Genomic DNA, 27107 nt, shown 5'->3' on the forward strand with positions numbered 1-27107 from the left:
CTATTCAGTTAACCCATCTTGTCAAAAATAAGCAATTCAGAGTGCTGTTACAACAGTATGATAATACATTCTTTTCTTGAGCTTTAGCTGTTACACAGCGGGTAACTGACTTTGACCGTCTTCTCGGGATCTTCATATTCCTTCGCCATTTCCCCATGCTTGTTCATGCTGACTGTGTTCTTCTTTCTTTAGACTTCCGCTTGATTATGCCACGTCAAGATTCTTTAGATAGCTGCCATCTGTTGTTCGTGGCTGTTACAAAATAGCTTGCTTTAGGTAATTGTTGTTGCTGACTGTAGCAACTACGGAGTTGCTGCTTCTGGTGTTGCAGCAACTGCGTAGTTGTTGTTTCTGGTGTTGCAGCAACTGCGTAGTTGCTGTTTTTGGTGTTACAGCAACTATACATTATAACTCCTGCAAGCTTAAGACGATTATTTGACAATTTAGTCAGCGTTTCCAAGGATAAGTATAAAGATATTCACGAATATGAAATAAACAATTAAACATAGATATGCAGAAGGTTACTTCATACCTTGGGGTTAATATGTCATTATAAAATAAAAGCTTTCAACTTATGACTGCAAAAGGGTAATAATACGGCAAAAGATAAGGTCAAAAATAGGTCAATTGTGAGTCCCAACATCCCCCCCAACTGAAGAGATTGCATGTCCCCATGCAATGTCTACTCTGAGTCTGAGTTGGAGAACTGGGACGAACAATGCAGATTACTAAGACAATAGCTGTAGGGAGTAACATCAAACTTGTCTCTGAAACCACAAACAGCTCGTATATGTTTCCATACTGCTGCCTCTTCTCTGTTAGAAAGCCCAAACTGACCCTTATACTGATCACCCGGCAACCATAAAAGAGGGAACTTGAATTTGTAACCTATCCAGTTCTCAACACAATGTTGCATGCATTCAGCATACCGAGGTGCCCTTGATAATGCTACTTGCAGATTTGATGGGTTATACGGGTGATATTCTTTCCTTTCTGCGGGGCAGTTATCCCAAAATAGCTTATTTGCTTTCACAGCCAATGATGCTTTGGTCTTTACATACTGCTGACAGTCTGTTAGGACCTCTGTTCGCAGTCTCATAACATGATCCTTCATATCATCATTGTCTATCATTTTTAAGTGTTGTAAAATGAAAGTGGCAGCGTTCTGTGGTTCAGACCGAATCCACAAAAGGAAATTCTGTTCGTTTTGGAGGCCTGAGACATAGGCATTTTGCCAGGTAAGCTGATTCGCCAAAAAGGAGATGAACGCTCTCAATTGTATGTCACCTACTACAGGTGTCATATTCATGTTTCTTTCTTCAGACACAGCTTCATTATGGAGGTACAATTCACATAGCAGATTTTGGTCGCTCTTGGGTGCCTCTGCAAAAGTCTTCATAAACTGATCTGCTGTGACCACTTGATGAGGCCTCCCCTCTTTGATGGCCTTCAGCTGAATAAATGCAAGCCTTTCCCTTAAGAATGTGGCATAGTTGAAGGAGGGTTTCCTTGTGGCGAGCATCCTTTGGCATAACTCAAACATCAGGGACATCCTGTGTTTCAGTTCCTTAATTTCTTTATACTGGGCCCTGCACTGTTCCAGTGCTTCCCAGTTCCTATAAGCATGGTCAAACCAGGTCCCTTTCTGTTGTTCAAATGCTTTGCCTTGAGACTGGTGATATTCTCTCCACCATATGCGTTTCAATTCCTGAAAACTTTCTGTTTCTACACATGCATCACTAACAGTGGGAAGCTCTGTTTGCATACAGGCATCAACCAGAGTGGGCTGAGATGATCCAGCATCTCTCTCTTCATCTTTGACCAGAGCTTCTTCCTCCTGTTGGGCTAATTCATTGTTCTCCAGATTGATTTTGGTGGTCCGGGATGAATCTGTATCTTTTTCCTTTTCTTCCATGATAGTCTGGGTAGGCCGGGGTGAGTCCTTGTTTTCTTCTTCCTTTTCTTCCTGCATAGCGTCGGGAAGCTCCTTTGTTTGTTCCTGTGCAGCCTCTGAGGAACTTACTGGTTCTTGTGTGTCAGTAAGTTCTTGATCTTGTGCAGCTTCAGGTGAACTTACTGGTTCTTGTGTGTCAGTAAGTTCCTGGTCTTGGTCTTGCATGTTCTCTGGATGACCTGTTGGTTCTTGTGTATCAACAGGTCTCACCGACTGCATTTCTTCTAAGGATCCTGTTGGTTCTTGTGTAACAACAGGCTTCTCTATCTGCACTTCCTCTGAAACAGGTTCTTCTGTCTGCACATCCTTTAAAGCTCCTGTTGGTTCTTGTGTAACAACAGGGCTTTCTGACTGTGCTTTTTCTACAGATCCTGTTGGTTCTTGTGTAACAACAGGTCTTTCTGATTGTGAAATTTTTATTTCAGCATCAGCAGACTCCTTTGTTTCATTTTCAGCCTCGGGGGCTTCCTTTATTGGTTCTTGCACTAACCTATATCCTGCCTGAGCATATATCTCACCACAACTTGTACACAGATATTCGATATCTTTGCTTTTCTCTGCTGTCGACGCTGCTCTTGCTAAAACATGCAGGCTGAATTCTTCTTGATATGCTTCCCTGATTCTTATTATCTCTTCCTGGTAATCCTGAATCTGAGCTTTCAGAAACTCAATTTCTTCTTGCAGGGCGGGTATAGTAGGTTGATCCTGTGAGACAGTAGATTCCAGTGGAGGCAGAGGTTCTGCTACGTCAATTTGATCAATATTTCCCACAGGTGGTTCTTGTGTGTCACCTGGGGTAGTGGCTGGCTCTTGTGTTGCAGCCACTTGCTCACTATCATTCTGGGTGTCGGCAGCTGGTTCTTGTGTATTAGCTGTCTTAAGATATGATGCCATGAAGCTATGAATGCTCTGCATCTCAGCCTCTGTGGGTGAGGGAGAAGGGTTTCGAGAAGTGGCTGGAGTGCGGGGTTTTAAAGCAATGGATGGTGGGCTGGAGGAATCAGGGGATCCAACTACTGCCGATTTTCTTTTTAGTAAAAAGGCAGGGAATTGAGGTGTTTTTCTCTTCCTGCTGGCTCTTGAGGTCGGAACAGTAGTCGGGGTGGTGGGTGCTTTGGTTGAAACCCTCGTTCTTCTTCTTTTTACTGGGGTTTTCTTTGCCTGCTGCATTTTTCTTTTAAGCTGCGTAATTGGGATATTATCGTCGGAATTATCAGTAGAGATACTGAGTATGGGGGCGGGAGAATTGGTTCTTTTGGGAGACACAGTTAATTCCGCTGCTGCTTGTTCATTTTCTGTAACATGCAGAGGTGTTTGCTGGGGTTGTTCGGGAATATGCTCTGTCTGCTGAGGGTTTTCCGAAGGGGTTTGCTCAGGGGTGTCGTCCGTTTGTTGAGGAGGCTCCTGGTCTCGCTGAGGTGTGTCCTCAGCTTGACGAGGAGTTTCCTCTTCTTGATGAGGACTACCCTGCACAGGCTGTGGAATTCTTTCCTCCGAATGGGGATTAATGGGGGGTGGAGGGATGTTCAGAGGAAGAGCTCTGTTAATCAGCAGTTGGATTAGGCGATGGTGTTTTAGGGAGAGGGCTGGATTCTTCGCTTTCATAGCATATCGTGCCATATTTTTAAGACAACCCAGCAAATAATATGGCATGTTCAATAATTGACCATTTCTTAAGTGATTTAACAGAACGAAGTCGTGCTGGTAGATTACCTGGTAATGACCTTCACATGTCAGATACTGCTTGACGAATTCAGCGACTCTTGGCCATGGTTGAGGTAACGACCGCAATGCTACACCTCTGCCCTTGGTTTCTACTTCCTCGCCCGGACGGAGAAAGTCTTGCTGCGCGTTCAGAATCAAGTGCTTCCTGCTGAACCACCTTGTACCAGTGGCTGGGAGTCCGGTGACTTCGGCGATGAATTCTTCCGTAACCGGAACTTGAATTCCTTGGACGACAGAGAATCCTTCTGTCAAATTGCATGTGAATTCCAGGACTTGTTGTTCGTCAAAGTCCGGAAGTCTCCTGAAATATTCTATCCATCCAGCTTGCAGGAAAATTTGGTAAATTTCCGGAAAGAGCTCCAGAACTGCTGTCGTGCCTGGTTCATGAGTGATAAGGGTTCCTCCCATGGCTGTTGTCTCGGTAAATCTTCAGAATTCGGGGCCGAGCTACCGATTTCAACTCAGAGTATACATCACAAATGGTAACATGCTGTAGTTTTTACATACAACCGGGAGAATTAAGGGTGGCAGTGGTTGGCGTGGTTTACCATTATGGAAATTGCTTTGGTAACCCCCCCCTTCCTACGTGTGAATGATATGATTGGGAAATGCAATCATTTGGTGGACCTATCAGCCTTTTTCCGCTTATCTATTATTTAATGCTTATTCATAAACGTGCGTACCTTCGTCCTTTACCTTTTTGGATCGCTGCGTCAAAAAGTCTTTTCTCGTCTGCTGTCAAATTATAATCATTACCGCGGATCTGAAAGCACGGGAATATGGGTGATTTATAATGATAATGACGGGAAGTGACGGTGAGGTACTGTAATCATCACGAAAGGTGGTATATTTCGTGTGGAAAGGATATTTCGGATCAGGAAGCACTGTCGTGGCACCGAGATTGGTGTTGCAGCAACAGAGAATTACCGTTGAGGCAACCGGGATTAGGGGGAAACGTTTGTAAAGACGGGGAATGTGCTGGAATAATGGAACTAGTGTTACAGCAACAGGAATAATGTTGAGACAACGGGAAGTGGTGTTGCAGCAACGGGGATAATGCCGCAGCGACATGGTGTTGCAGCCACGGGAAATGGTGTTGCAGCAACAGGAAATGGTGTTGCAGCAACAGGAAATGGTGTTGCATCAACAGGAAATGGTGTTGCAGCAACAGGAATTCGGAGTCCGCCCAGTAATTCCTTTTGAAGCCTTTGCTCTCAGCTACTTCCCATGCTACATCTGCAAAATCTCGAAATATAATATTGCAATCCTTGGCAGGATTTATTAGTTCCTAAAAAAAATGTCTAATCCTAAAAATTACATAAATAATAGAAATTCAAGTGCTCTGAGGGACAGCAAGTTCCCCTGGAAAAGAATACTGTTTTATTGCCATGCAAGTGGCTTTAAAGTCCTCTTTGGAAACCGGCCGCTGATACAACCGAAGTCGGTAGCCATTCACTAACAGTGGTGTTCTGCTTCCATCGATTGTTAATAGTCTAACTGTTCCATTTGGGAAAACAGTATCCACTTCGTACGGTCCCAGCCATCTTGTTCTCAGCTTCCCTTGAAAGTTCTCGAAACGTGAGTCATAAAGAAGAGCCCAGTTACCTTTCTGGAACTGCTTTTGCTTAATGGTTCTGTCATGCCATCTGCTCCTTTGTTGTTGTATCATAGTTGTTTGGTGAACGGCATCCAGTCTTTTCTCGTCCAGTTCCTGCAACTGCTGCAACCTGGCTGTCTGTGCATCAGTTAAATCAAGGTTAACAGCTAAGGCAGTTCTTAAGGTTTTAATTTCAAATTCTACAGGAAAAATAGCATTCTTTCCAAAAACCAATTCATAGGGTGAAAATCCTGTTGTGTTCCTCCAAGTGGTTTTGTAGGCCCAAAGAGCCTCAGGCAAACGCTGAAACCAGTCCCTTCTATTCTCCTTTATTGTTTTTGTTAAGATAGCTTCTATGACCTTATTTGTGCTTTCCACCTGCCCATTTGCTTGGGGGTGGTACGGTGTGGTCATCTTATGCTTGATATGATATTTCTGAAGCGTATCTTTGAAACCGTGAGAATTAAAAGGAGGTCCTCCATCAGTGACTAATTCTCTGGGTAGTCCAAATCTAACAAAGATTTCTTCAAATAGGAATGTTAGTACTGCTTCTTCATTAGCTTTAATGAGTGCTTTGGCCTCTACCCATTTAGTCATGTAATCTGTGCATACTAAAATGTAAACTCTTTGATTGGATGGAGGATTAATGGGACCTACAAAATCTAATGCCCATTTCTCAAAGGGTTCGAGAGTTACCTGAGGGTTGAGTGGCATTTCATCCCTATGGTTGGGCTGGCCCATTCTTTGGCAGCTGTCACAAGCCTTCACATATTTTTTTGCATCTTTAAAAAGTGATGGCCAGTAATAACCCATTCTAAGTACCTTGTGAGCTGTTCTTTTATCTGCAAAATGTCCTCCACAAGGACCATCGTGACAAGCTTTCAATATGTCATAAATCTCATCTTCCCCAACGCATCTCCTGATTTCTTGATCTATTCCTGTATGGAACAGACACCCGCTTATCTAGCTGTACCTAGCACTTTGCTGAATGATCTTCCTTCTTTCCCTGTGTGATAGGTGTGATGGTAATTTTCCTGCAACTAGGTAATTGGCAATGTCTGCATACCAAGGTGAGTGAGCAGATACTGCAAATAGATACTCATCAGGAAAAGAATCATCTACTGGAACATTTTCATTGGTTTTTAAACGAGAAAGAAAATCAGCAACTACATTTTCTTTTCCTGGCCTATCTACGATTGTGATATCAAATTCCTGTAATAGTAATAACCACCTGGTGACTCGAGCATTAGTAATTGATTTATTCATTAAATACTTGATGGCCGAGTGGTCTGTATGCACAAAGGTAGTATAGCCAGTAATATAATGCCGAAATTTATTAATAGCATAAATAACTGCTAAAAATTCTTTCTCAGTTACTGTATAATTTAACTCAGCTGGTGTCATGTTTTTGCTAATGAAATAGATAGCATAGGGGAGATTGTTTTCTTCCTGACCCAGGACAGCTCCAATTGCCGTGTCTGAGGCATCAGAGGAAATGTGAAAGGGTAATGTCCAGTCGGGTCCTCTCAAAATATGAGCTGTGGACAACTAATGCTTAAGTTTATTGAATGCAGTCTCACAGTCATCAGTCCACTTGAATTCAGCATTTTTCATTAATAACACAAACAAAGGAGAAGCTATTTTAGAAAAATCCTTAATAAATCTTCTGTAATATCCGGCATGTCCTAAAAAACTTCTCACCTCTGTTTGTGTTTTGGGGATAGGAAGGTTCTGAATCACCTGAATCTTAGCTGGGTCGACTTGGATTCCTAAAAATGAAATGAAATGACCTAATACAATGCCCTGGTTCATCATCATGTGGCACTTTTCAGTGCTTAAAGCGAGGTGTGCTTCAATACACCTCTTGAGTACTTTTTCAAGGTTTTGCAGGGCATCTTCAAAGGTCACTCCATAAGGAGTGAAGTCGTCCATGAATATTTCTAATGAATCGTTTAACATATCAGAAAAGATTCCTATCACCGCTCTCTGAAATGTCGCTGGAGCATTACACAACCCAAATGGCAGTACTCTATACGCAAAGGTTCCCCATGGGCTGGTAAATGTGGTTTTGTCCTGATCCTGGGGTGCAATCCTGATTTGGTTGTATCCACTAAACCCATCCAAGAATGAGAAGAATTTCTTACCTGCTAAGTTATCCAATACTTGATCAATAAAAGGTAAAGGGAAATGATCTTTTTGGGTTGCTTTATTTAATGCTCTATAGTCTACACATACTCGCCATTTCCCATTCTTCTTTGGTACAATTACGAGTGGAGAAACCCACTCGCTGTCAGATATTGGATATATGAATCCTGCATTTAAAAGTTTTTGGAGTTCCTCCTTTACAATTTCTCTGAGGTTAGGGTTCATTCTTCGTTGGGGTTGACAGACTGGTCTGGATCCCTCCTTAATGTATATACGATGAGTACATAATTCAGGGGAGATTCCTTTCATATCTGTGTAGTCCTATGTGAATGCCTCTTTGTTTGCTTGGAGTAACTTTATTAATTTCTGCCTTTCATCATCAGTCAAATCAGGATTTATATTCAGCGTTTTACCAGGCTCAATTTCAACTGTTGTGCTCTTGGAAGAGTTGCCTAATGTTTTCTGGCATAAGTTTTCATCATTCATATTCTGCTGGGATTCAGGTTCTAGGATTGCAGCGAAGTGATTAGATGTTTCTGGATTAACCGAAGAGGGTTCAGAAATAAAACTGCTAATTAGTTCATCTTCGGTGGAATCTTTAAAGGTCAAAGCTTGCCCAATAGTTAATATCGGTTGGGTTTCCTCATCCTCATAGTCTACCCATATAGAATTGTCATTGTTAATCATGGGAGTGGCATGGGGATAGAGGGTCAGCTGTTTAGTTTCTTGTCCATTGGAGATGGTCATTGATCCAGATCTACAGCTGATAAAAGCATCTGCTGTAGCCAACCAAGGTCTCCCTAGAATCAACGGATGACCCCCCAACTTTGTTTTGGTTTGTAAAACCACAAAGTCAACCGGGTAGTTCCAGGATTCTACAGAGATTATAAGGTCTTCAATGACCCCTTCAGGTTTGATAGTAGAACGGTCAGCTAATTCTAAGATAGTAGGAGTTTCCCTGATAAAATTTTTCAGCTGGAGCAATTGAGCTGTTTCGAGAGTCATGATATTTATTGCAGCTCCTAAGTCTACTAAGACTTTAGAGATAAAGGTTTTTCTGACCTGGACTGTTACTGTAGGGTGACCAGGGTCACCATACTTGACAGGGTAATCTTTTTCAGTCATTAAGGCGGTTAATTCCCCCATCACATGAACTGTGAGGGGGTCCTTAGCCCTCCTTCCAGGTTTCTTTACACAGATGTCTCTAATAGTTCTAGCGTATATAGGAACATCCCTTAGTGCTTGCAATAATGGGATTTTGACATACAAGTTCTGTAACTCTCCTAAAAGATTGAAGGTAGGTTGTTCAGGTGTTTTAGTGAGAGCCAGTCTTTCAGGGAATGGTGGATCTACCGTTTGGTTGTTATTGTTAGGTGTTGTTTCTACTGTTTCAGTACTATGGTTAGCTAATTTCTCTTTTCTAGTCTCTTCTTTGTCAGAGTCCGTGATATCATCTATAATAGGTTCAACTATTCTCCCTGAGCAAAGATGGATATCACTACATTGCAGGGGAGAAATAGACTGATTTTGAATGTCAATAACTTGCAAGGTCTTATTATTATTCGGATTGGGGTTAGGTTGTACAGGCAGCTGTGGTCTCATTGCCTGATTATTCGGAGGATTATTAGATGGTAAGGAAAGAGATTGTTGTTGTTGAGGAAAGGGTATCTGTTGGGCTTCCCAGTTTGGGTTCCATTGATTAAAGTATGGTTGCTGGGGGGCCCAGGGATTCCACATAGTAGGGTCAGGAAAAGGGATATTTGGTTGCTGCATAAGTGGAAAGTTCATTGTGTTGAAGGGTGGGTATTGCATTTGATTCATGGGTGGGTAAAAAGGAGAATTATTATTCCAACGATTGAATGTTGTATTAGAGCTCGTACCTTGTCTCTGCGGCCATTGCCTCCTCTGAGTCATTAGGTACACCGCTTCAGCTTCTTCTTCAGTTGTCTGCAGTGCTGCTTTGATTCCAGGCAGAGAGGGGCATTGCTGTGTTTCATGATCCTTTTCGCAGATTGTGCATATAGGCATCCTATCCAGTGGGCATTCTCTAAGTGGATGTTTTTCTCTGCATTTTGAACAGAAAATTGCCAGAGCAGCTTCTACTTTTGCCTGTTTCTTCTTGACCTGCAGAGCATCAATCTGTGAAGCAAAAGAACTTAGCATTTCAGTTTTAAATTCTTCTAATAAGTTACCTATCTCAGCTCTTGTTGCTCCTCCACTGGCTGACTTCTGAACCCTTGAATACACATTATCTCTGCTTTTCGATCTGCCTGCCGCTCCCCTTGAACACCGCATACAGAGGTTAATAATTTCATCAAAGGGTTCTTTAGAAATGTCCCCTTTCCCAAGCATGTTCAGCATGTCCAGGCAATCATCTCTTACCCCTTTCAGCAGTATGGTCTTCAAAATGTCTTTGCTCATATTAGGATGATCAGACCGCTGCAGATTATACTGTAATCTTTCCACGAAATCTTCCAAATTCTCGTCCTCGTTCTGGACCATTTTAAACAATTCTTCCTTTCTTTCTCTTGTCCGGCAGTAGTCTTGATACTTAGCCAGAAATCCCTCTTTCATTTGGTCCCAGGTGGTGATTGCCTGAGCTCCCAGGCTCATAAACCACCTCAGTGCGTTCCCTTTTAGTGTTGTTGGAAACAATTTCAGCTTCTGATTAGGACTTATGTAATCATAGCTTCTACACAGTATGTCGAATTCGAAGAGGAATTCGTCCGGATCTTCGGAGGACAACCCATGGAAATTGGGTAATCCCGAGAGTGGAATATTCTTCATGGGGGTTGTTCCTCTCGGAAGTTCCCCAATAGGGAATTCCAGGGTAGAGAGCGAGTTTTCCCCTCTCCCTTCTGTTCTGTTATCTTCCATCGGTATTTTCCCTGAATCACTCACTTTGTCTTCTGTGTCTTCTGTTTCTTCAGGTTCCTCTACCGGTTCCTCGGTGTACTCTGGTGCTTCCAGCTTCCTCTCAGGTCCTATCACTTCCTCCGTCTGTTGGTCTGTTTGTGAGGAGTATTGGATCTGGGGTCTCCGGGAACTCGTCCTCTGTGACGCTTCGGCCTTAGAGATGATTTCGTCGATGTAAGTCTTCCTTCCTCCTTTGCCGCCTGTAAAATTAGGTTTCTTGCGTCCTCTCATACACCTGTTATTTTCACAAAGAAACCATTAATGCTTTTAGAATTCTTTAGTTGCCTTCCCCGGCAACGGCGCCAAAATGTTGGCTAGTTGAATTGTTTATGAATTAAACATTCAAGTACCACATTAATTGTCAACCAGGGAAAGTCTTTTTATTTCAAAGGCTACTGCGTACTGTATGTACTTAAAGTCTAAAAGCATCGAAAAGCTGTAGTATATGTAATTCTTACGCTATGTCATTACAGTACTTGTTAAGATGAAAGCAATTAATTAAAACTATGAATCTGGAAAGAAAAATAATGGATGCTCTGTTGGCAGAGGATCAGGACCCTATCCTCCAGATGGGGACGTTCAGCACCTGCCCCTGTAATCAGATTTACTAACGCACACTGCACTCTCATTCACCGGTGAGAAACAAACTCAAGTGATTAATGAAACAGAGTACTAGCAAAACAAAGAATACCAGAGGTAATGCTATCAAATCCAAACAGAGTACCAGAAAGAAATTACTGCACACTTACACACTTGACAAGAAAGTAAATGGGTGAATCTTGTGAGGAAGGTGGGCCCAGTCCCTCTCACAAGATTCCCCAGGAAAACGAAGACGGGATTAAGTGCTCAAAACAGTATTATATTCATCTGCCAAGAAGATTAAATACAATAGAGTTCATACTTGCTGATGTTCTCAGAATCTCAATTACAAACTGACCGTAGACACCGACTAACTCTTGTTTCATGTAGATGTCTCCTCTTTATAGAGGAGACATCTATTACAATAGAGTATTACAGCCTATTCAGTTAACCCATCTTGTCAAAAATAAGCAATTCAGAGTGCTGTTACAACAGTATGATAATACATTCTTTTCTTGAGCTTTAGCTGTTACACAGCGGGTAACTGACTTTGACCGTCTTCTCGGGATCTTCATATTCCTTCGCCATTTCGCCATGCTTGTTCATGCTGACTGTGTTCTTCTTTCTTTAGACTTCCGCTTGATTATGCCACGTCAAGATTCTTTAAATAGCTGCCATCTGTTGTTCGTGGCTGTTACAAAATAGCTTGCTTTAGGTAATTGCTGTTGCTGACTGTAGCAACTACGGAGTTGCTGCTTCTGGTGTTGCAGCAACTGCGTAGTTGCTGTTTCTGGTGTTGCAGCAACTGCGTAGTTGCTGTTTTTGGTGTTACAGCAACTATACATTATAACTCCTGCAAGCTTAAGACGATTATTTGACAATTTAGTCAACGTTTCCAAGGATAAGTATAAAGATATTCACGAATATGAAATAAACAATTAAACATAGATATGCGGAAGGTTACTTCATACCTTGGGGTTAATATGTCATTATAAAATAAAAGCTTTCAACTTATGACTGCAAAAGGGTAATAATACGGCAAAAGATAAGGTCAAAAATAGGTCAATTGTGAGTCCCAACAATAATCTTCAATCAAAACCATTTCATGTATATAAGTTTAATAGTTAGTCTTGAAAAAATAATAAATGCAACCAACCGTCTTGAATTTAATCCAAATTGATGACAAGACTCAATCATCAATTAGCCATTACATTCAAGTCTTAACACTTGACTCATGTTCATTTTTTTAGCATCCAAAGGGGTTTTTTCAATGTCTTTAATAACATTCTATTGTCTTCTTCAAGGACAACCCCACATTCTACATCCTTTTGTTATCATACAGTTCAATACATTCATTCATTCTTTATAATCAATGCATTGTAACTTTAGTCATGTTCTTTAAATGCACCATAATCATTATTGCAATAGTATGCATGCAAAGGTTGGTAGTTAATCCTCACTCTTTCTAGTGATTGCTCACGATTTTTCATAAATGTTACAGAATTTTTATTGTCTTTTATCCACATAAAGATTCAAACATCATGAACATAATTTAAAGAAGACATTATCACTTACTAATATTTAATGTGGTTATTAACATGCATCATACATATCATTTCAAATGTAGTCCATTGCATATACAGTTATGTAGTTTTGTTAGAAACATACATGAGTTGATAACCATCATCATCATACTTCTACTTCTTTTCCACTTCCCAATTTCCAAAAGGTGCTAGTGCTGCAAATTGTTGCTATGATACCACTTGTAACCTCGTGTAAAAACACATAGGATTATAAATTTTTTACAAGATTTACCAACGTGTAACTTTACGAATTACTATTCCATATTCCTTCAATATTGACAATTAGCTAAAGTATTAGTCATTACATAGAGTAACTTTAGTAAAGGAATAGTAAGTTATGTAACCATTAGCAACCCTTGTTGTAGCATATTGACATAAAATTCTTGATGTAACCTTGCATAATTTCCATTATTCTTTTAACTAGGTTAGTTAATCACATACTTGATAATGTAAATGTCACATCATGCAAGGAATCAACATCATTAGAATGGAACAACATGCAAACACGTCATTGAACACTAATATACCCTAGAAACCTCATAGGGAAAAACCAACACACATTTAATTTTATTAAACTCTTGTGAGGATTTTCACACCTCACTCAATGGTTGTAAGGGAGTCCATCCCTTGACCATTGTCATAAAATATTACAAAGAAATATCATCATAAATACAAAATAACTAGCTAGAAGCTATTACAATTAATCATGATTTCATTTACCCATAAAAAATTTTAATATTATGTATTTTTGGCCTAGTGTTTCCATCAGTGGATTATCCTATAGTTGACCTTCCTTCAATCTCTATGGACCACCAATTCATTGTCTTCCATAATGTTTAAACATAATCGACCTTTTGCATATGTCACAATATTTTCGTACAATTGTTACTTGTTAGAAAACTTTGATATCATGATTTGATAAAATATTAATCAAACCAATAACAATTATTTATTAGTGATGCTTCTAACATCTATTCATGTGCATAAATAACACAAAAACAAAATATCATGCATGCCTCTTTTAACAACATTGCACATGCTTTAATTAAAAGCACATAACTATCAAAACATGTCTATTTATCTTTACATGTGTATGGTTATAACACATGTTTGTCCATCAATAACTCACATGTAAAAGGTAAAGTACATAAAGATCACTGAGGCATGCTCACTTGCCCCTTATTTCACATGTATTATCAGAAGGGAAACAATTACTTTATACTTCTACCTACAAAAACACAGTAATATTTTAAAGAACCTCTACAAGTATTACCATCTCTTCATACAAGAAGGGGGAAAAAGTTTCCAAAATATATAGACCACAACTATTGTTATTTTCTTTACACAATGACATGTCCCTTTCCAAAAGAAAACCCACTACACTACCCATATTCTTTGCATGCAATTACATAAATTTTATCCAAAAGAAACCTAACACAATATTGGATGCAAATACATAATCATGCAAATGTATATTGTTTCTAAAAGAAATACACAAGTATTGCATGCAAAACATTTTTTTTTTCCAAAAGAAAACTATCATAATAGCTATTATTTCTTTCATTCAAATACATAAACTTTCCAAAAGAAATGTATTGTAATAGTCATTCCTTTCATGCATACAAATATATACTCTTATTCTAAAAAGAAGCTAACATAATGACTATTGTTTTTGTATACATAAAACGCATAATTTTCAAGAAAATTAGTAAAATAACGATTATCTATGTGGATATAAGCACATGTTCTTTTCAAAAAACTAATAAAAAAATTCATATATTCTTTTCAAAAAAATTAGCTCAATAGTTATTCTTTCCATGCATGAAAAAGTATATGTTTCTTTTTTAGAAATCAAAAGCATAGTAGCTATTCATTCATGCATGCAAATACATGTTTCTTTTTCAAGAAATCAAATGCATAATAGCTACTCTTTCATGCATGCAACACATGTTTCATTTTCAAGAAATCAAATGCATAATATCTATTATTTTATGCATATGTAAATACATATTATTTTCAAGAATTCTAATGCAATAGTCATTATTTATGTGCACATATTCTTTCCAAGAAACTATACAATAGTTATTATTTATGTGCACCTATTCTTTTCCAAGAAATTAATTCAATAGTAACCATGCAAATAATATCTTTCCTCATACAGGTCCCTACAAATATTTTCAAGAAGTGACTTAGAACTAACATGGTTACTTATATTTTATGCGAAAGATTCCTCTCCATTCTTTTTCCAAAAAAACTCACATAGATAATATATATTTTACCATGCAATTTTCTCCAAGAAAATAAAGTTGCTACTCATCCCTTTACAATGCCACATAAAAATAAAGAATGATATATATATATATAGAGTCAACCATGCTGAAATTATTCAAGTAAAAACCCTCTTGCTTTCTACTCAACCATTAAAAGGGAGAACTTGAAATTAGAAGCACTAAAATACTCAATATTTACGTGAAATAGTTAAAACCATAGAATGCAAAAAAATAGAAAAGGTCACAGCTACATCATGTGATGCCATACCTCTGCACTTCCAACTGAAACACATCGTGAATTGAAGGACTCTGAGGTAAATCGTCATTGTGAATTGCCACTATTGGTAGTAATATGTTCCATCACTTCTTGCAGAGACTTGTCATTGTTTTGCAGAGACCCACCATCTCTTCCAAGAAACAACTCCCATAGAAAAAAATCTCACCATTACCTTTAAGAAAAACAAGCGCAAGAGTTTTTGCAAAGAATGACTGAAAACAACACATTCTTATGTTGAGCAAACATCTACATAACTGGCAGATTTCTCCATACGAATTGCAACAAATCATAGGCAGACATTTACACTTCTCTTAAACTCTACGTGCACAAGTATCAAGACTGTATGTGGAGTAGTTCTAGTTGGTAGGGCTCATTCAAAGATCCAGCTTCCATGCTTGACAAACTATAGGCATGCCAAGACTACAATCATATCGATACAACAGTTCCTCATGGGAGCGTTCAAATCACGTGGTGTGGTCAACTCTGACAACACACTTTGAAAATAAACCTAGAACCATTAGTTCCAACCCACTAATCATTGTCATTAAAGCTCTTAAGTAAGAGACAAATGGAAAATAAAGACTAAAAGTAGGTTACGAAGAATACATTTAACTTGCAACCTATTCTTGATGGAAAATGGTTAAACCTATGTTACATTGATAAAATTTAATGAATGTTGAATGGTAAATATAAATATTACATATCAAATTAATAATTTCACTAATGACTTTTTACCTAAGTTTTTACCATATTTTTTAAGGTAGGGATATTACACTATGGACATAATTAAAAAATGTTATAAAATTAAATTAAAATAAACAATTTTTGCATCGTAAGGCGTTTCCCTCTGAAATGAACTCCCCTCCCATGCCATGTGTGCCTTTGTGTGCCTTTGATTTAGGTGTTAGATGATAGAAATAGTCTCTGCCGTCAGATTAAAAACCAGTATTAGTTAGTTACAATTCTCTAACGAGATTCCATATGATAATCTTAGAGCACCATAATTCACACGAACCATTGTTGGTCGACCATTCTAGGATAGACTATAAGCTCTCACATTGTGGAAAAAAATCCCTTACTTTATGCTGCCATGGAACCTTTTTTTGGAGTGGACAAATTCATTATCATGGAAAATGCAGGGGTGGCCATTTTTTTGCTTTTGGTTAATGGAAAGGAACAATAATTGTGAAAATGGTGTGCAGTTGCAATTTTTTTTTCAGGTCGAGGTGGTGTTGGAAATCGAGTCTATGGCTTCTAGCCGGGATCACTCGACAGAGGTATTTTCTCTGCGAAGGTGGGTCGAGATGATGCGGATGTGGATTTCTCACGTGATAACAAGACCACATCGTATTTGGAGGGTGATCGACTTCTCCTCAGCGGAAGCTGTACTTGCATAGAAATTTCTAATTTATTTCTAAATTCTAGTTTGTAATGTAATTTATGGTCACAATTGGCTAAAGTTTTTTTTTGCTTTCTCCTGGCCAAAACTATGGTACTTAGTATTCCATTTTTCATGGTTGGTTGAATTCAAACTAACAACAATTTGGGTTTTTGGTGTATAAAATTGAAATGAATATTTGTATTTTAGTTATGTATAAAAATAGTATACATACATACATACATACATACATACATACATATATATATATATATATATATATAGTTGAAAATGGCAACAAGAAATGCTAAAAATAGCATTGCTATAAATAGCATTTCGGGATAGATTCCAATTTTAATTAGTCCTTGAATTAAAATTGAGAATTAAAATTCAATTTTAGTCTCAGCAGTTGTTTTAAAAATAATTAAGTAATTTATCTTGAGTTAATTAGTTGGAGAAAATCAAACATGAAGTCTTTGTGAAGACATGCAGCCTTTGATTGAGGAAGTTATCCCTTAATTAAGGAGATAAGAATGAGTTGTATTTGAGTTGTAATTAGTTAGCTCAGTTAACTGAGTTAATTCCAGTTAAATTAGTTCCAAACAGTTGGAGGAACTAATTCTGAGTTCAGTCAGTTAATGCATGCATGCATGCAACTAGTGTTCTCCAAATAACTTAATATTCTCTCATAAATAACTCATGCATGTCAGTTCAGAGAAAGGCCTAGTTGAGATTAAAGGAAGGTACAGTGTACTATCATTTGGAGGAATTTTCCTATAAAGGAAACTCATCCATGCAGAAGGAATTATCTCCTTCAGGATCGCGCAGTTATTTCAGAGGTCAATGTTGTGTGTGAGAGGATTATTCACATAGGTTGCAGCTAGAGGACCTAGGAGAAACTGCGCAAGGAAATAGGAGGCTTGGAGGACTGAAGGAAGGCATGTGTTGTCTATTCTGTCTATGAGCAGCAGTGAGGGATTGTACTGAGAGCTAGATAGCTTGTGAGCTAAAGCTTTGTGTAATCCTGAGATATTTCCACTTGTATGATAATACAGATAGCGAGGTTTTTAGCTAAGGCTTTCCCCATTTATTCTTTGTGTTCATGTGTGACTAAATCTTCTTCTCTGTTATATGTGTTCCGATTGATCTTGCTCAAATTGATTAAGCTTCCACAAAGTTTGATAGTAGAAGTAGATGAAGTATTTTGCTTTAGTATATTGCATTATCAGGTGATCTACAATGAAAATTTCTACATGGTATCAGAGCTAGCTGATCCATAGAGAAATTTCTACATGGTATCAGATCAAAGGTGATCAAAGAAGAGAACAATATATAAATAAGGGAGAAGTTTGAAGTTTAAAGTTCTTGATTATAGAAATCGAATTCTTATCACATCTCAAATTTCACCCATGGCATTCAATGGTTTGAAACTCGAGTATGCCCTGGATGGAATCTCTTATTATATAGGCTGGAAGGATCGCACGGAAGCGGTATTAGAGGACAATGGTTTGAAGGACTTCATTGATCAAGAAGTCCCCAAGCTAGCTGCTGCTAATGCCCAAGAATTGGCGGAATGGAAGAAATGTGTGGCTAGAGCGAGGAGGATTCTTCTAGAGGGAGTTCAAGACCACATTGTCTCAAGTCTCCATGGGGAGGAGATACCATTTTCAATGTGGAAAACATTGAAGGATCTATATCAGAATCAGTGATCAGAGGAAGCTGGCGTTGAAAGACAAGCTTCAGAAAATCAAGTGTGAAAAGGATGACATGATCTCTACATATCTGAACAAGCTCACCATCTACAGAGATGAGCTTTGAAGTGTAGGAATCACGATAGCCGATGATGATATGGCAATTCTTGCTCTCTTCGGTCTTCCTAAGAGCTGGCATAGCTACCAGGACTTAGTGAACGGAAGAGAGAAACTGCCAGATTGGGAATGACTGTGGTCGGATCTCATGCAGGAGGAGATCAGGAGGAGCACCAGAGATGGTTCTTCATCCAATGATGATGAATAAAATCTAGCCTTAGCGAGTAAGGCAAGGAAAGGGAAGGAGAAGGATTCTCATCCCAAATCGAGTTCTTCTCCTGGAGGGAAGAAGATTGACAAATATAAAGTGAGATGCTTTAATTGTCATGAGGTGGGCCATTATGCAACTAATTGTCCATTGAAGAAATCCAAGAAGGGATCCTCGAAAGGATATGAAGGTGAGGCATTGGCCTCTTAGTTCGAATTGGATTTTACCCTCATCGCATGCATGGTTTCATCAACGATGGGTTTTGGTTGGTTTCTTGACAGTGGAGCCTCATTCCACATGACCAGCGACAAGAGTTTGTTCAGTACCTTGGAGGAGAAAGACCTCAAGATACTCATAGAGATGGGTGACAATGAAAGGTACCGTGTTTCAGGTGAAGGTACGGTTGCTTTTCAGAGGGAGCATGGAGCTCGCATTACCTTGATAGATGTGAAGTATGTGCTAGGACTGAAGAAGAACTTGGTATCGATCACGATGTTGGAGGACAAAGGCTATGATGTAGTCTTCAGTAAGGGAAAGGTTTTCCTTAGACACATCACCATGAGACAAGTGAAGCAGATCAGTTCACAAGTCAAGAACATGTATGCTCTTGAGGTTCAAGATGCATGCAAATCCTTGAGGAGCAAGGCAAATGTTGGAGACTTGGTGGTTGAGAGGGAGAGTGCATTACCTCTCAACATATAGCGCCAAAAGAAGTTTCAGACAATTGTGGAGGAGCCACAATTGTTGAAGCAGCTTCAGGAGGTTGTGGAGCATCCACAACTGGAGAATCCGAGAGGAGACCAAGTGGAGGCATCCACTCATGCAGAGACCTCCAGTAGGGGAGAATTTCGAGCCAAGTGGGCATAGGGATCACATGCATCCATACCTCCAGGTGGGAGGTGGGGCGATGCGTAGTGATTGTCTCAAGAAGGCTGAAATAGGGGTAGGATCCTTGAGGTACCTAGCCTCTTTGATTAGACCTTACTGCAGGAGCCTCGACGAGGAGTAGCAGGTCTAGCTGAGTGGGTAGAGACAAATGTGGATGGAGCAGTAGAGGAAGCTTCAACATCAGAGGATGTTTCTAGCCCAACAGGGAGGTCAATTGGGAGATCACTTACTTAATTCTCAGTAATTGAGTTGCAGTGCAATAGTGGGCAGCAAGATGCAACATGATGAGAGGAGTTTCAGTGCGGATGCAGTGCTAGGAGACAGGACCAATAACAGCACGAATGCAGCAGGAGGAATCAATGTGATTGATGTAGTCAGAGATCAAAGTGACAGAGGCTAGAGTAGTCAGATACTGAAGAGCACAGAGGTGGATAGTTTTTAGTCGACAGAGGCAATAGCAGTCAGAGACTAAGTCAGAGACTTTGATGACATAGGCATCATTCTGATTCAGGTTGGATATTTTTTGTTTCTAGAGTTGCTAGAGCAACAGCACTTGAGAGAAGTGTTGCATGCAAAACATTCCAAAGGTTCAGGATCGGGTTCAAGTTGAATGCCTTTCTTATTGAGAGGGAGTGTTGAAAATGGCAACAAGAAATGATAAAAATAGCATTGCTATAAATAGAATTTCAAGATACACTCCAACTCTGTTGGAAATAGCAAAAAAAAAAAATGATAAAAATAGCATTGCTATAAATAGCATTTCGGGATAGATTCCAATTTTAATTAGTCCCTGAATTAAAATTGAGAATTAAAATTCGAATTTAGTCTCAGCAGTTGTTTGAAAAATAATTAATTAATTCATCTTGAGTTAATTAGTAGGAGAAAATCAAACATGAAGTCTTTGTGAAGACATGCAATAGTTATCCCTCTGATTAAGGAAGTTATCCCTTAATTAAGGAGATAAAGATGAGTTTTATTTGAGTTGTAATTAGTTAGCTCAGTTAACTAAGTTAAGTCCAGTTAAATTAGTTCCAAACAGTTGGAGGAACTAATTGTCAGTTCAGTCAGTTAATGCATGCATGCATGCAACTAGTGTTCTCCAGATAACTGCATATTCTCTCATAAATAACTCATGCATGTCAGTTCATAGAAAGACCCAGTTGAGATTAAAGGGAGGGATAGTGTACTATCAGTTGGAAGGATTTTCCTATAAAGGAAACTCATCCATGTAGAAGGAATTATCTCCTTCAGGATTGCGTAGTTATTTCAGAGGTCAGTGTTGTGTGTGAGAGGATTATTCACACAAGTTGCAGCTAGAGGACCCAGGAGAAACTACGCAAGGATATAGGAGGCTTGGAGGACTGAAGGAAGGCATGTGTTGTCTATTCTGTCTATGAGCAATAGTGAGGGATTGTACTGAGAGTTGGATAGCTTGTGAGTAAAGCTTTGTGTAATCCTGAGATATTTCCACTTGTATGATAATACAGATAGCGGAGTTTTTAGCTGAGGCTTTCCCCGGAGTATTCTTCTGTGTTCATGTGTGATTGAATATTCTTCTCTATTATATGTGTTCCGATTGATCTTGCTCAAATTGATTAAGCTTCCACAAAGTTTGATAGTAGAAGTAGATCAAGTATTTTGCTTTGGTATATTGCATTATCAAGTGATCTACAGTGGGAATTTCTCTCTCTCTCTCTCTCTCTCGCTTTCTATATATATATATATATATATATATATATATATATATATATATATATATATATATTCAATTGGATTTTCATTGTTTTCCCTCTAGAAGAACAAAATATTTGCAAAGTTTGAAAGAACATTGAATTGTATTATTGTAAGTGAAACTGAGGTTGACTCTATGGCGAGGGTTCCTAGGAGAGTTCCAGGATGCCCAATCATTTTTTGTTCTGAGAAGGACGCCATCTACGCAAATGTACAGACAGACTTTAATATAAGTGTCTATGTGTTCTTCGACTAAACTGAAGGACTTCACATTCCCTCCTTAAATTCTCTTGCGCCTCTGGGCTTCTCTACAATTTTCTCTATGCTTCTTTGTTTTAGAGGGATTGTCAACCCATTTTTCCCTTCAATCATACAAGGAAAAAATTCAATTGATTGTGGCTGAGAGGATGAAGCATCTGTAATTCTCCTCTGTGGATTGCTTCATAATAAGCTCATGTCTGAGACATTTCACCCGGAATCAACCACGCAGGCAACGTGTTTAAATCTTTGTGGCACATAATTGTTGAGGGTGTTGCTAGACCTTACATTGGTCGTAGTGTCGAAGTTCAACCTGGAATGATCAAATCCTTCACTACTGATGTGGATCAATTTTACCAACAATGTGATCCAAAGAAAGAGCGTGTGCATCTGTATGGCCATCCAAGCATTGTCATCTACAATTACAACGTTATATCATGATAGATTTGTAAACTTTAATATAAAAATCTCTGAAATCAAAGTGGAAACCCTTTAGTCTTCCTCACATAAAACAATAATTATAAAACTAAATAATTTATAATAATTTTGATGTTATTTTTATCATTTTCATTGTATTTTTATAATTTTCATTATATTGGTGTAATTTTAGTTATATTTTATTTTTTATAATTTATAATTAATCATATTGCTCATAAAAATTTAGCATAAATTCTATATAAATGTTTTTAGTGAATGGTTTATAATTATAAATATTTTTAGTGAATAGTTTGTAATTATAAATATAATTATATTGTTATAACATTATTGAATTTTAAAATGATTTATAATTTAGTATAGAAGAGATGTTATCTTATAATGTTATATTAAAATAAATAAAATAATAACACTTAAAAAATTAAAAAATGATATCTAACTTAATAACAAAACAAATCAAAAGGAGGGCGACGATGGAGGCTTTGCAATTCTGAGATGTTGCACCTCGAGGCATAGGGTAATTTTCATAGGTGCCATTGTCATTGAACCTTCCAGTATCCTACCTATGGGCTCCCCAGCGTTACGGTTTGCGGTCTAACACCGACTTTTGCATGCGACCATTACCATCCACTGACCTCCATCTCGACTGTCGACATGGAACAAGACGTCATCGACTACTCAGCGGACCCAAATCTCTACGAGGAGATATGGTCTCACCCTCGCAACGTGTCAGGTTTTGGATCCTTTGGCTCATCTTTCCACTAGTGTATGCTCAGAATCTTGTCCTGAACCATTTTGGGCCATCTATGCACCACCTGCCTCCCTCTATTCCATTGGATGTCGCATTCGATTTGGATTGTCCTCTGCTCTCCCCAACAACCCTCAACCTCATTGGGGCTTGCCTTCCTCCATCACCCTCATTTGACTCCCCGATTCCTGACCTTCCTCATACTGCAGCTCCTTCTGGCACTCCCTTCTCTGCAGCCATCTCATAGCTTGGGACATCAACCTCCCACTTTTCCTCTCCAGCTGGATGTGCTATCCCTAACCCTGAATCCTCTTCACAACGTTTCCCTATTCCCTCAGGTTGTTTTAGCTCGCCTATCCCAAACCCTAAGAGTACTCCTCCATCTCCACGGGCGGTTTACCAAGGTATCAGGGGACCCTTCCAGGACTACCCAACGACACCTAGATCCAACAAGGTCAAGAAAGGGAGGTGCGTAAAGGTGACAGGCAAGGACATTAACCTCTCTTTGGGGGAAGAAGTTATGATGGGTGAAGTGGTGGACACAGCCAACAGGGTCCTGGTAGGACTTGTCAGAGGGCGAAACTACTCTGCGGAGTGAATGTGACTCTGGACCATGGAAATTTGGGGTTCACTCCTCAAAGAATTACCCTCGATCAGAGTCCTCTCAGGTTCCATAGGGAGGAGTATACTGATTGGATCCTCTCAAGATTTTGGCACATCGAACTTGCACCAGTACAAAACCATTGTAAAAGGAGTTTCTAATTTGAAATAAGATAGAGACATATTGCAGCAGGTGGTTTTCACCCACATTGGGTTTCCACCTTACATCTTGTGTTCTTTGGTGTGACTATCTGTTTTCTTTGTTCATGCTCATTATTTTATGGTACTGACATGCAAAACTAATTCAAAGAACAAATAAGGAAGATTTATTAAAAGAATTAGATAATACTGATTCACCCCCCCTCTCAGTATTATTTGCAACAATTGGTATCAGAGCAGGTCCTTCAGAGAAGCTTGATCGCTTGAAGGTAGATCGTTCATCATGAGCAACTACGAGAGAGAAGCATCAATCAGGCCACCAGTTTTTGATGGGACAAACTTCAATTATTGGAAGGTAAGAGTTACTGCCTATCTTCAATCTCTTGGTACAGAAGTTTGGGACATCGTAGAGACAGGCTACGCTTTTCCTTCAGCTACTCCTACAGATGCAGCCGAGAAAAAGAAGTATGAAACAAATGCGAAAGCAGTCAGTACTCTATTAGGATGTATATCTCAATCAGAATTCATGAAGGTAATGCACTATAAATCCGCAAAAGAGATATGGGACAAAATTGTCACGAGCTATGAAGGAGATGAACAGGGAGGTCCATCAGACAGAAGAGAAGCTGCTTTCAAGGCATCAGGCAAAGGAGATTATTATGAAGCAAGCCACGTCCCAGAAGAAGAGGAAGAAGAATCAAATTTTGTCAGAAATCTTCAAAGGGGTTCTAGAAGGTTCAGAGGTAAGTTACCTTTTAAATGCTTTGCTTGTGGAAGAGTAGGTCATTATGCTGCAAAATGTCCTTATAAGGATAAAGGAAAAGAACCTGCTAGATGGAACAAGAAACAGAACGCAAATAAGAAAAGCTACTACACTCATGAAGATAGTGATGGTCTATCAAACAGTGATGAAGATGAACAAGGTAATGACTATAAGTTGTTAATGGCATTTGAAGATGATGATTATATGGATGCTATAGATGTGGATAACCTTTATGATGAAATTACTAGACTCAAGAGATGTATAGAAGAAAAGAACATGATCATTGATACTCTACAATTTCAAATTGATGAAAAGGAAAAACATCTTGAAAAATTAGAAGGTGAAATTGTTGGTCTTAGAAAAGAGATTGAGAAAACAAAAGCTATTAATCTCAAGTTTGTCAAAGGATCTGAAACTTTGGATGAGATTATCAATGTGCAGCGGTCTCCACTAAACAAGACAGGTCTGGGCTATAATGGAGAAACTTCTCAAGCATCCACCTCAAAAAGTTATCTTGATGCAGCAAGAAGAAATGAGCAAAAGCACAATGAAGATCATCAGGTAAAGCAGGGACGAATTACAAACAGAAACTATCAAGGGCAATCCATCTTGAGGGTGAACAAAAGCTACAACCAGCCACAGGTAAAATCTTCTCAATTTGGTTCAAGAATAGATGACAATAGAAATTATCAATTGGCTGGTAGATTCGATAACCGCAGAAGTTTCTTCAATGGACAATGCTTTTCTTGCCATAACTTTGGTCACAAAGCAGCTCAATGTGTTGCATATAAAACAATCATGACTAGGGAAGCTCAAAAACAAAGAAGTATGACCTGGATTACAAAAAGGACCTATAACAACTTTTCGGTTCTTGAAAATGAAGTTGAATGTTCTATTTGCAATAACTTTGGTCATGAAGACTCTGAATGCAGGAGCAAGTTTCAGCAGAAAAAGGAACAAGCCCCAAGCACCAAAACATGGAGAATAAAGGAACCACAAACAGAAAGATGTGGGATAGCATTTTATGCAGAGGGACAGGAAAATCTATGGTACATTGACAGTGGATGTTCGAAGCATATGACAGGTGATAAAGAAAAACTTGAGTCATATTCTGCTCTAGAAAAAGGAAAGAAAGTCTCTTTTGGAAATGATACTCCTGCAACTATAAAAGGAAAAGGCATTGCTCAGTTAAAAGAAAAGGTCAAGGCTGGAAATGTTTTGTATGTTGATGGATTGAAGCATAATCTTCTAAGTGTCAGCCAGATGTGTGATCAAAGAACCGAGGTCATATTCAGATCAAATGGATGTCTTGTTCGTGATCTTGATACAGGTAAAACAGTGATCAAAGGCAAAAGAACTCCAAATAATCTGTACATATTTGAAGAAGGACAACAACAATGCTATATGAGCAAGGATGATGAGCACTGGTTATGGCACCGGAGGTTGGGACATCTAATATTTTCACAAATAAGGAAAGCTTGCAAATATCAGGCAGTTCGCGATCTTCCAGATATCAAAATTCCTGACAACACCATATGCAAATCATGTCAGTTTGGAAAACAAACCAGAACTAACTTTCCGGAGAAAGAAGGATCAGCTAGCATGCCTCTTGAGCTAGTACATACAGATACCTGCGATCCTTTCAGGAAAAGAACACCTCGAGGAGAAGAATACTTGATATTATTCATTGACGATTTCTCCAGGTTTGTCTGGTTAGGACTTATGAAGCACAAAGATGAAGCATTCGAAAAATTCAAATCCTTCAAAGCCTTGGTTGAAAATGAATCAGGTCACAAAATTAAGTGCCTCAGATCCGACAGAGGTGGGGAATTTACTTCAAATGAATTTTTCGATTTCTGTGAAGAACATGGGATAAGAAGAGAATTCTCTACAGCAAGAACTCCTCAGCAAAATGGAGTTGTGGAAAGAATGAACAGAACAGTCCAACAAATGGCTCGTGCTATGCTTGATGAGTCAGGAACTCCCACAACTTTCTGGGGTGAAGCTGCACATGCTGCAGTTGTTATTCTCAACAAAACAAATGTCCGGGTGAACAACACTCAAACTCCTCATGAGCTCTGGAGTGGTAGGACTCCTTCGGTAAAGCACTTCAAAATCTTTGGGAGCAAATGCTATATCAAGAATACTGATGAGCAGCTTGGCAAACTTGAACCTAGAGCAGATGAAGGCATTCTTCTTGGTTACTCTCCACATAGCAAAGCATACAAATGCTACAATAAAAGACTTGGCAGAATTGTTGACAGCATTGATGTAGTGGTTGATGAGAAGGGATACATTCCTAGGCAAGTACATCATGAAGACATCGAAGAAGATGAAGGCTACCCCCAACGACAGAATGATGAAGAAGAAGAACCTCAAGAAGAAACTCAAGAAGAACCAGAGGAGCAAACAAGAATAGAAGAAAAGACTCCATCCAGATATGTCCAGAAGAATCATCCAAAATCTCAGATTATGGGGCAGAAAGAAGCAGGTGTACAAACAAGAAGAACAGTTGCAGAAGCGTCAAGCTATTTGGCATTACTCTCCTCTACTGAACCACAAAATGTGAAAGAGGCATGCAAAGATGAATGTTGGGTGAAAGCAATGGATGAAGAACTTGAGCAGATCGAAAAGAACAACACTTGGGAGCTGGTTCCTAGACCAAAAGATAAGAATGTTATCGGGACAAAATGGGTCTTCAAAAACAAATTGAATGAAAATGGAGAAGTAATTAGAAACAAAGCCATACTTGTTTGTAAAGGGTATGCGCAGCAAGAAGGAGTAGACTTTGAAGAAACCTTTGCTCCTGTTGCAAGACTTGAGGCCATCCGAATGTTCCTTGCTCTCTCAAGTTTTCAAAACTTCAAAGTATTTCAAATGGACGTGAAATCAGCCTTTCTAAATGGAGATTTGGAAGAAGAAGTGTGCATTGAACAGCCAGATGGGTTCATTCTTGGAAATGATCCAAATCTTGTATGCAGATTGAAAAAGGCTCTCTATGGTCTCAAACAAGCTCCAAGGGCTTGGTACTACCGTTTGGACAAATATCTTCATCAACAAGGTTTTTCAAAAGGATCGGCAGATA

Source organism: Pinus tabuliformis, chromosome 9, assembly GCF_031772625.1.
Source record: "Pinus tabuliformis cultivar Carrire ecotype Pingquan chromosome 9, CPIR1, whole genome shotgun sequence".
Lineage (NCBI taxonomy): Eukaryota > Viridiplantae > Streptophyta > Pinopsida > Pinales > Pinaceae > Pinus > Pinus tabuliformis.